We start from the raw sequence: 11,988 nt of genomic DNA on the forward strand, positions 1-11,988 counted from the left end.
CGGTGATTATACCTGAAGTAAGCGGAGAGGTTATATTTGTCCAGATGTGATCTAGAGTCGTGGCAGTGCTATCAGTGATTCTAGTAGGTCCAGTGATTAAGGGTATGAGGAAGCAGGAATTCATACAGTTGAGGAAGCTAACAGCAGTAGGGTGTTCTGGCTCGCAGAGGTCAATATTAAAGTCCCCTGCGATCTTTATCTCTGATAACTCCTTTGATTTAAGATACTCCCCAGATTATTTCTTTCATGAAGATACGCTTGTGATAAGGAATTTTAATGCCAAACCTCGAGCTTTAGGATCAAGGGGGTAAAGCAAATAGTAACGGTTGCAGATGGTACCAGTTTTTGCAGAAACAGATGCTCAACTGGTGAGCGAGCCCTCTCCTACTTATCTGCAGGGAGTGAGTTTAGATTATGCTTGTTTGATAAATGCTGGGGGGGGGGGCATTAAGGGGATTTGTCTTGCTGTAGATGAGATGCGAAGTGATCATTTTGCATTACGAATAAAACAAACTAGAAAAGAATTCCAACCTTCAGATGAAAAGGTTAGGGTTCATTGGGAGAGAATTAAGGGGTCTTGTTGGTCATATTAATTTAGTCTTGGTATGATACCTTTAAGCCAGTTTCGGCAGAAGCATTTCATGAAGATCTAATTAAGAAGGTGGATATATTTAATGCGACATTGAACAGAAGGAAATCACGTATAAAAAAAGCATCCCCCAGAATAGAATATTACACACAGGACAAGATGCTAAGGGGTGGACATTAACAATGAGGAGAGCTCACATGGATTGGAATAGGAATGGCAGGACTGAGAAAGGGAAGAATGCTCTACTGAGAGTTGTTAAGCTGTGTGGGGAGAGGAGAGAGGAAATTAGGAGCAAGAATTTGGCAGGAGTTTGCAGAGAGAGTTTAGGAGTACCAGAAACTTTAAGGAAATCTGGTAAGATGTAAATAAAGGGGTAAAAAGCATAATTTTGTTGCTCTTCCTGACCCGCAAGGAATTGTGAACGGTCTCTCAGATAAATGGGTGAAAGCTGCCAAATTTTGTTTATTGCCCACTATAACGAGTCATTACATTCTTAGAAAGATCTTTATATTTACAGAAGATAACTGTGTTGAATGTCACTTGCACAGTTATTTCCAGAGGTGAGCTAATAATGGCGATTAAAGTTAGGAAATCTACCGCCCCTGGAGAGGATGGAGTAATCTATGAAATACCTAATGAACTTGCCATTATAGAGAAAAGCCCGCTGTTAGGTCTCTTTAATGTTGGTTATAAGGAGGGCAGTATTCCTAGTAAATAGAAAAAGCTATGATCATCCTTACCCATAAAGCCAATGGAGAGTACAGACCCGTGTCCTTAACCTCGTGTTTTTGTAAAATGGAGAGATTAATTTTAAATAGCCATATATGATAGGTGGTCAGTTGTCTAGTAATTTGTTCGGGTTCAGTCAAACGTAATTCTGACTTATTACATGTCTCGCTAATGATAATGATTACTATAGCATTTTATTGATTTACAAGGAGCCATTGATCAATCTTGATTTACAAGGAGCCATTGAACAATCTTACATGAACTAGCTGGTCTTGGTGTTAAAAGGGAGATTGTTGCGCTGGATTATCATCACGAAAGAAAGACTCAAGTGTGTTATAAACGTTTTGTCAGGTGAAAGATCTTTTGAACTGGGCACACCTCAGGGATGATTGTTGACTCCCACCCAGTTTAATATACTAATGAAAAGGATAGCATCTGAGAGACTCAAATGGATAACACCGATCATATATGGCGATGATATTTTGTGTCAGAGCAAAGATTTTTCAAAGGTTCAAGCGGTGTTGGATAATTTCTGAAATCTGTCACCATATGGGACTGGTGGTTAATGAAGACAAAGTTTAAATATAGAAATTGGAGGCCTATTATATTGAAAATAAATGATGAAAATATAGAATGTGTTATGTATAAATATTTAAGCACATTTGTTGGATATAATCCTGGAGAATTTGGAAGCCGAGATGAACAGACTGTTGGGTCAATGTCAGAAGAGATTACAACCTCCGAAGGCCTTGGCATGCTGTAGAAAGAGTGGGAGTAACTGCGCTACGAATGATATACTTCAGTACTGTAAGTTCCCTTATTGACTATGCTGCACCTGTCATTTCTTGTTGTGGTAAAGGTAGACTGGGCAAGTTGGAGAAGGTACAAAATGACGCCATGAGAATAATGTTAGGATGCCCAAGAATTGCTATGATTTAAATAATGAGATTGGAATTGAATCTGAAGAGTATTTGGGATAGAATTTCAGAGATAAATGTAGCCTCTGCCATTAGATAAACGAGAGATGGGGGAGCTAATGAATTAGTCCTCAGTTCAAAAGGTGGGAAGTAATAAATGTATGCTGAAGTATATTAAGAACATGTACGAATACCTTATGTTCTAATGTTATAACGTATGATGTTATTCCAGAATGTATTGTTTTGTCTAATACAATTCTCACCACCATTGGGAGCCGGTCGGCAGAGCGGACAGCACACTGGACTTGTGATCCTGTGGTCCCGGGTTCGATCCCGGGCGTCGGGGAGAAACAATGGGCAGAGTTTCTTTAACCCTATGTCCCTGTTACCTAGCAGTAAAATAGGTACCTGGGTGCTAGTCAGCTGTCACGGACTGCTTCTTGGGGGTGGAGGCCTGGTCGAGGACCGGGCCGCGGGGACACTAAAAAGCTCCGAAATCATCTAAAGATAACCTCAAGATAACCATGGGAGGATTGTAACATGTAATAATTATTCCCCTGCTAAAGAAAACATATGTATGAGAAAGGAGAGCTGAGGGCAACATAGGATGGAAAGGCAAGATGGTGTCTATATTAGGGACTACACTTCCATCGGCACTGTAGGTACTTTTATTGGACGCCGCTTAACTGACTCTTCAACGAAGTCTGAACTCAAAGTTGTATTAGCAGGATTACAGTAGTAGTCAAATGTGGTAAAAATGCTTGTTTCTTTATAGACAGTAGAGGAGCGTTGGAGTCTTTAATAGACAACCAGAATACCAGAATATTGTGATTGAGTGTACAGATTCATGTGTATCCCTTCACATGTGGGAATAATGTTGAATGAGGCAGTTGAGAGAGTGAAGAGAGCCCCAGAAAAAACTTGTCTATGTTACGTGTCAGAAAAACAAATACTAGAATCAAGGCGATATAAGAGGAAGTAAAATTTAAGAGAATGGCATTGGTGGACAGGAGTAACATGCTTAAGAATTATGCAATAATAGATACACATTCGTCCTTATGATACAGAAAAGACTACTTGGAAGGATTCAATTTACTTGCGATTAAGAGTAGGATACAAATATTTCTGGCAATACGGTGTTGATGACAGTGAAATAGACGAGACGTGTAAATTATGTAGATTTCCGCACTCCCACACTTTAGATCACTATGCATTAGTGTTTCAACCTATTGACACCTAGAGAAATAAGGAAATAATTAGTATACCACATCAAATTGTTTGGATGTGTGATAATGGTATGATAGATGGAATACTTAAGAGCTACAAGCATTTTACCCCCAATAGAGTAACAATTATATGCTGTGTTTATTATATTAACCTTCATTGTTATGAGAAGATTGTACTGTGATTTATGGATTTGCATTAACTATTTGTGGGCCCCTTGAGGGGACAAAGTAGAGGGGTAGAAATAGCTTAAGCTACTCTATCCCTTTGAAATGTATTTTATTGTCTCAAACGTACTTGAACATGAACCTTTACCACCGACTTCCCACTTTCTGTAAACGGTCTGCGGACCAGCTGGCAAGCCACTCTCACTCTTTCATAAAGACAACGGGTGTACCAGCCAAGACTCCGTGAAGGTTATCTTAAGATCTCAGGGCTTAGCGTCCCCGCGGCCCGGTCCTCGACCAGGCCTTTTTGTTACACATCCCCAAAAAGCAGCCTGTAGCAGCTGTCAAACTCAGGTACCTATTTACTGCTAGGGGAACGTGCCTCAACGTGAAAACTGCTCATTTGTGTCTGCCTCCACCGGAGATCGAACCTGGAACCGAAGGACTACGAATACCGAGCGCTGTCCACTCAGCTCTCAGGCCCAATTAGTACAGTAACATTGGAATATCGCTGGAGTGTATCAAATGTAATATAAATCTTTCCGATATCAAGGTGTATTGCAGTGTACAGGGGAGAGATCAGCACAACAAGAGGTCAACACGATCTAGCGATGGTGATCTAGATCTGGTGGTAGCGATCCAGACGATCCTATTGATAGAATGGACCACCAGATTCTGTGGGAACAAACGTTGCTGCTCCCGATCACAAAAGGAAAACTCTCTCCAGTTCAAGTTCTGACAGTGATGCATTTACCATCCTGTGACCAAAGCCAACAGGATGAACCACTCCACTAAGACCTATTAAGAAGAGGGGCCTCCACCGATGAACACTCCATCTACCCAGACGAAACCCCTATTGCCAATCTTCAAGGTGCAGCATGCTGAGGGTAAGTCCTCGTACGCCACTGTAGTAGACCTGAAAAATAAAGAGTACCCTCAGCTCAAGATCAGAGCAAAGCCAAACCTCAGAGGCGAATATATTCCGAGGCCTAAAGACGAGACAGTTTGTAACGATTCTTAAAAATTACAGGAAATGCAACGAACTCAAGCCAGAGGACAAAATAAGGAAAATCATTGACCGCCACTATCCCTTGCACATGGCCTTAAAGCATTTCGGAAAGCTGAATTATGTGGCGTCAGCAGAAAGATATCGGGTAAAATCCAAGAAACTGGAAACCTGACCAGTTTTTTCTCACAGTAAAAGGATAGATTCCAGAGAAAATTGATCTTGGCATTTGGGGCGTGGTCCAACACAGGCTTTACACCCTAGAGCCCCTCAGATGCTTCAAATGTCAGATTAGGACCTCACATGGACGGCTGACAACATCCAGTGAGGCGTGGAGTCTGCAGCCAGCTCCACAACACGAAAATATGCCTTGATAAACAAGGCAAACCAGCCTGTCCAAGCTAAGTGCCCAAACTGCTCCAAGGCACACCACGCCTGGAACTTAAGATGCCTCGAATGACTTAAAAGGATTCAAACGAACCCCCCCCCCCCCCTCGGCCTACAGAAGAGCAGAAGCCCCAACCAAAAACATATACCAGCTCCCCTGCCCACAAAAACAGCGTGGAGCTTACCAAGATTAAACCAGGTGGAGGGAACACATGGCCCTCTACCAACGGCCATGGTGGAGGGTATGAAGGCCTCCGTCCCTCTACAAAGTGGCCCCAGTCAATTGCAGTTTGCTGACAAAACTCCTACCGTCATCTACCGAGGAACTTGTACAACAATACTTAAAAAGAAAATCCAGATGCACAAATGCACAGCTTGAATGCCTTAGATGCAATCATGCAATCATCAAGCGTCTGCAACTTTGCCAAGCTGCAGACGCTTGGCAAAGCTCATCAGTTATTACTGGACACGATGGCCAGTCGCACTCGTGAAAACAACCCAGCTTTGGAGGCCAAGATAAAATCTGCGATGGAGGATCAACAAACTGATGTGTCAAGAGTATGAGGAGAATACAGACGTTTCTCCTACCTTCGAACGTCACGCCTTCAACGCTCCCCCACCACAACTGGTTCTCCAGACCCCATCACTACCACCACATTTGGTTCTCCAGACCCTATCACCACTACCACATTTGGTTCTCCAGACCCCATCACCACTACCGGATCTCCAGACCCCATCACCAGAACAACGGGAGCTACATACTCCACCACCATCCACTCCACCTCCCACCGGCCGACCGGAGGGAGCCGGTCGGCTGAGCGGACAGCACGCTGGATTTGTGATCCTGTGTTCCCGGATTCGATCCCGGGCACCAGCGAGAAACAATGGGCAGAGTTTCTATCACCCTGATGCCCTTGTTACTTAGCAGTAAATAGGTACCTGGGAGTTAGTCAGCTGTCACGGGCTGCTTGCTGGGGGTGGAGGCCTGGTCGAGGACCGGGCCGCGGGGACACTAAAAAGCTCCGAAATCATCTAAAGATAACCTCAAGATAACCATGGGAGGATTGTAACATGTAATAATTATTCCCCTGCTAAAGAAAACATATGTATGAGAAAGGAGAGCTGAGGGCAACATAGGATGGAAAGGCAAGATGGTGTCTATATTAGGGACTACACTTCCATCGGCACTGTAGGTACTTTTATTGGACGCCGCTTAACTGACTCTTCAACGAAGTCTGAACTCAAAGTTGTATTAGCAGGATTACAGTAGTAGTCAAATGTGGTAAAAATGCTTGTTTCTTTATAGACAGTAGAGGAGCGTTGGAGTCTTTAATAGACAACCAGAATACCAGAATATTGTGATTGAGTGTACAGATTCATGTGTATCCCTTCACATGTGGGAATAATGTTGAATGAGGCAGTTGAGAGAGTGAAGAGAGCCCCAGAAAAAACTTGTCTATGTTACGTGTCAGAAAAACAAATACTAGAATCAAGGCGATATAAGAGGAAGTAAAATTTAAGAGAATGGCATTGGTGGACAGGAGTAACATGCTTAAGAATTATGCAATAATAGATACACATTCGTCCTTATGATACAGAAAAGACTACTTGGAAGGATTCAATTTACTTGCGATTAAGAGTAGGATACAAATATTTCTGGCAATACGGTGTTGATGACAGTGAAATAGACGAGACGTGTAAATTATGTAGATTTCCGCACTCCCACACTTTAGATCACTATGCATTAGTGTTTCAACCTATTGACACCTAGAGAAATAAGGAAATAATTAGTATACCACATCAAATTGTTTGGATGTGTGATAATGGTATGATAGATGGAATACTTAAGAGCTACAAGCATTTTACCCCCAATAGAGTAACAATTATATGCTGTGTTTATTATATTAACCTTCATTGTTATGAGAAGATTGTACTGTGATTTATGGATTTGCATTAACTATTTGTGGGCCCCTTGAGGGGACAAAGTAGAGGGGTAGAAATAGCTTAAGCTACTCTATCCCTTTGAAATGTATTTTATTGTCTCAAACGTACTTGAACATGAACCTTTACCACCGACTTCCCACTTTCTGTAAACGGTCTGCGGACCAGCTGGCAAGCCACTCTCACTCTTTCATAAAGACAACGGGTGTACCAGCCAAGACTCCGTGAAGGTTATCTTAAGATCTCAGGGCTTAGCGTCCCCGCGGCCCGGTCCTCGACCAGGCCTTTTTGTTACACATCCCCAAAAAGCAGCCTGTAGCAGCTGTCAAACTCAGGTACCTATTTACTGCTAGGGGAACGTGCCTCAACGTGAAAACTGCTCATTTGTGTCTGCCTCCACCGGAGATCGAACCTGGAACCGAAGGACTACGAATACCGAGCGCTGTCCACTCAGCTCTCAGGCCCAATTAGTACAGTAACATTGGAATATCGCTGGAGTGTATCAAATGTAATATAAATCTTTCCGATATCAAGGTGTATTGCAGTGTACAGGGGAGAGATCAGCACAACAAGAGGTCAACACGATCTAGCGATGGTGATCTAGATCTGGTGGTAGCGATCCAGACGATCCTATTGATAGAATGGACCACCAGATTCTGTGGGAACAAACGTTGCTGCTCCCGATCACAAAAGGAAAACTCTCTCCAGTTCAAGTTCTGACAGTGATGCATTTACCATCCTGTGACCAAAGCCAACAGGATGAACCACTCCACTAAGACCTATTAAGAAGAGGGGCCTCCACCGATGAACACTCCATCTACCCAGACGAAACCCCTATTGCCAATCTTCAAGGTGCAGCATGCTGAGGGTAAGTCCTCGTACGCCACTGTAGTAGACCTGAAAAATAAAGAGTACCCTCAGCTCAAGATCAGAGCAAAGCCAAACCTCAGAGGCGAATATATTCCGAGGCCTAAAGACGAGACAGTTTGTAACGATTCTTAAAAATTACAGGAAATGCAACGAACTCAAGCCAGAGGACAAAATAAGGAAAATCATTGACCGCCACTATCCCTTGCACATGGCCTTAAAGCATTTCGGAAAGCTGAATTATGTGGCGTCAGCAGAAAGATATCGGGTAAAATCCAAGAAACTGGAAACCTGACCAGTTTTTTCTCACAGTAAAAGGATAGATTCCAGAGAAAATTGATCTTGGCATTTGGGGCGTGGTCCAACACAGGCTTTACACCCTAGAGCCCCTCAGATGCTTCAAATGTCAGATTAGGACCTCACATGGACGGCTGACAACATCCAGTGAGGCGTGGAGTCTGCAGCCAGCTCCACAACACGAAAATATGCCTTGATAAACAAGGCAAACCAGCCTGTCCAAGCTAAGTGCCCAAACTGCTCCAAGGCACACCACGCCTGGAACTTAAGATGCCTCGAATGACTTAAAAGGATTCAAACGAACCCCCCCCCCCCCCCTCGGCCTACAGAAGAGCAGAAGCCCCAACCAAAACATATACCAGCTCCCCTGCCCACAAAAACAGCGTGGAGCTTACCAAGATTAAACCAGGTGGAGGGAACACATGGCCCTCTACCAACGGCCATGGTGGAGGGTATGAAGGCCTCCGTCCCTCTACAAAGTGGCCCCAGTCAATTGCAGTTTGCTGACAAAACTCCTACCGTCATCTACCGAGGAACTTGTACAACAATACTTAAAAAGAAAATCCAGATGCACAAATGCACAGCTTGAATGCCTTAGATGCAATCATGCAATCATCAAGCGTCTGCAACTTTGCCAAGCTGCAGACGCTTGGCAAAGCTCATCAGTTATTACTGGACACGATGGCCAGTCGCACTCGTGAAAACAACCCAGCTTTGGAGGCCAAGATAAAATCTGCGATGGAGGATCAAACAAACTGATGTGTCAAGAGTATGAGGAGAATACAGACGTTTCTCCTACCTTCGAACGTCACGCCTTCAACGCTCCCCCACCACAACTGGTTCTCCAGACCCCATCACTACCACCACATTTGGTTCTCCAGACCCTATCACCACTACCACATTTGGTTCTCCAGACCCCATCACCACTACCGGATCTCCAGACCCCATCACCAGAACAACGGGAGCTACATACTCCACCACCATCCACTCCACCTCCCACCGCCGACCGGAGGGAGCCGGTCGGCTGAGCGGACAGCACGCTGGATTTGTGATCCTGTGTTCCCGGATTCGATCCCGGGCACCAGCGAGAAACAATGGGCAGAGTTTCTATCACCCTGATGCCCTTGTTACTTAGCAGTAAATAGGTACCTGGGAGTTAGTCAGCTGTCACGGGCTGCTTGCTGGGGGTGGAGGCCTGGTCGAGAACCGGGCCGCGGGAACACTACGCCCCGAAATCATCTCAAGATAACCTCATGATAACGTCCAGGACAGTGGGATGGCTGGGGGCCACAAGAAAATAGTTCAACGTAATCGCCCGCCCATTGCACCCAGTAACCACACTGCAGACAATGAAGGTAAGAGTGTCCTAGTTTTCACTCTGATAAGGGCCAAAAAATAATCAGGCCCCAAACTATATCAGTAGTAGTGCTCCCGTGCAACTGGACACCCTGCTCAAGGCCAATGCTTAAGGCCTTTGTCACGAATATGGTCGAAAGTTTGCTGTTGAAACACGGTATCAAGCAAACCATAGAGACTCGAAAGACAACTGAGCACAAGTTCAAGAAATTCGAAAACACACTATCCTCACCTTCAAGAACGCAGGGCAGGTAACACTCCTGAAAACAGGTCGAGTTCAACACTTCTGAAAGCGACCTTGATGAGTCAGTTCAAGTACACCAAGATCTTCACCTCCAACTTTAAATCCCATGGATACAACGGTAATATCAGCAAATGCCAATAACCTAGAGGATTAAAGATCCTGCAATGGAATGCGCAAGGGCTGCACACCAAATTGCAGCACTGGCGATTCATAGCAGCAACCAAATGCATATTCATCCAGATACTACAGGAGAGCTTGCATCGACACGGGTTAGAATCTTATAATCACAGGCTATCGAGGTTTCTTCCTTCCATGGGTCAACGGGCCATCCAGGGGATGTGCCATCTATGTGAAATGTGACGTGATCGCTAAGCCCATAACCAGCTCACCCGACTGCGGGCCAGGGACAGAGGTGATGGGAGTATCCATTGAGCTATGATATGACAAACTTGAAGTGTTTAATATTTACAGATCTCTGCGTGCTGAAATGGATCTCTTATTTAGACACGCGACCACCTCAAACAATTTGTGGCGATTTCAATGCCCATCATCGATTGGCACTGGGCTCTAACAACAAATGAGGCCAGCACTAACATAGCACATGAATTAGAGCATCTACTAGAAATTTAAATCCTATACAAGAATGAACCCACCCACATCCAAGGAAGTAGATTAGACCTTCTCTTAGGGAGGCTGGAACGAAGGCAAGTAGCAATATGGTCATTTGAGCCCACACTCACAGGCGACCATTATTGGGTCCAAATTGATCTAAAGTTGTATCTACTTATCCCACCTCCACCAGATGCCTGGAAGTTTGCGTTTTTTGCAAAATGGGACCGATTTAAAAACCTTCTTTTAGAGTGGCATAGAAACTACGATGTTTCTTAAGACATTAATCAGGATGAACAAGAATTAGAGCGACTCATAGTGCAGCCAAACACTCATTTCAACTGAAAAAGTCGTCCACCAGACAACACAACGATCACTGGTACTATTGCGACAGTGTCAGTATCAAAGAACTTGTTACGTACTGGTCCGCATAGCTCGTTGCACTACAGGGGTTAGTAAGGGCTCGTTCTAGGAGTATTCAAATGACCCCCCGTCTCTTAATGTCCAACCAGAATGTCACATCACTACGTACATACTTAACAAGCAGAAAATTTCACTATGGATGCAAATATCACACAGGTAAATAAAAGGTTTATATAAAATAGTGGGGTTTGGGTAGTTTAGTGGGTAGTGGGTAGTTTAATAAAATATTATATAAAATAAAGATACATATATATATAAATCAAGGTTACTATTCCTTCAGGTATATCAGTAATCAGATGGCCTACAAAAATATTTATAATAAAATAAAAAATTCTCACCAGACATTGTTACTAAAGCAAAAACAGAAACACAAAAAACAGACACTTATCAGACCAGTTGACCCGACGCTCGTCTCCCAGTTACTGACTAACGTGGCGTCAGGACGCCTCACATTCGCTCCTCACAACATAACGAATGGTAAATTTATATAAAATTATCTTGCGTAATGAGCAACAATACTTTGCAAAAACAAACATTAAAATAACTTAATTATGAATGATTAAATTTATATGCACAGAGGTAATGTATTTTATAATAAACAATTATTTATGGAAAATAATAAAGAGGAAACTGCTGGCAACTACACAATACAAGCTTCCTGTACTCTAGCAGGAAGTTGACTCTAGTATCACAGGTCTAATACCTGACTAGTAATCCCCGCTCCTGTCCCCACTGTTGCCAACTCTCACGATATATTATAAAATATATAAACATGTTTTATTCTTGCATGAAGGTGTGTATAATTATATAGTTATATGAATGTGAATATTCCTTAAATAAGAATATGTAACAGAACTAAGACTCAACAGCACAAGGAAGCTATACAAAAAGCAACAAGTGACCGCAACAAGACCTTACGTTGTGAAGTCAAGGAACGTGCATCAAGAGACCTGGATAATCAAAGAACAAAAGTGGCTGGAATGGTGTTCACATGTGAATGAAAACACCTCTCCGAGAGATGTAGCAGCAAATCCAGTGTCAAAGTAAATAATGCACCTAAAGCCCCACACCCTAAGGAACAAGAAGCCGAACAACCAAATTTGCAGAAAAAGCAGCCAGTAACCAGCTTCCTCCAGTTGTACTAGCAGTGCAGACAGGATTAGAGGACGATAGGTGGCACAGAATCCTTACAGCATGGTCATAAGTCTGATATTAATGCCCCTTTCACTCTG

The sequence above is a fragment of the Procambarus clarkii genome, chromosome 12, assembly GCF_040958095.1.
Source record: "Procambarus clarkii isolate CNS0578487 chromosome 12, FALCON_Pclarkii_2.0, whole genome shotgun sequence".
Classification (NCBI taxonomy): Eukaryota; Metazoa; Arthropoda; class Malacostraca; order Decapoda; family Cambaridae; genus Procambarus; species Procambarus clarkii.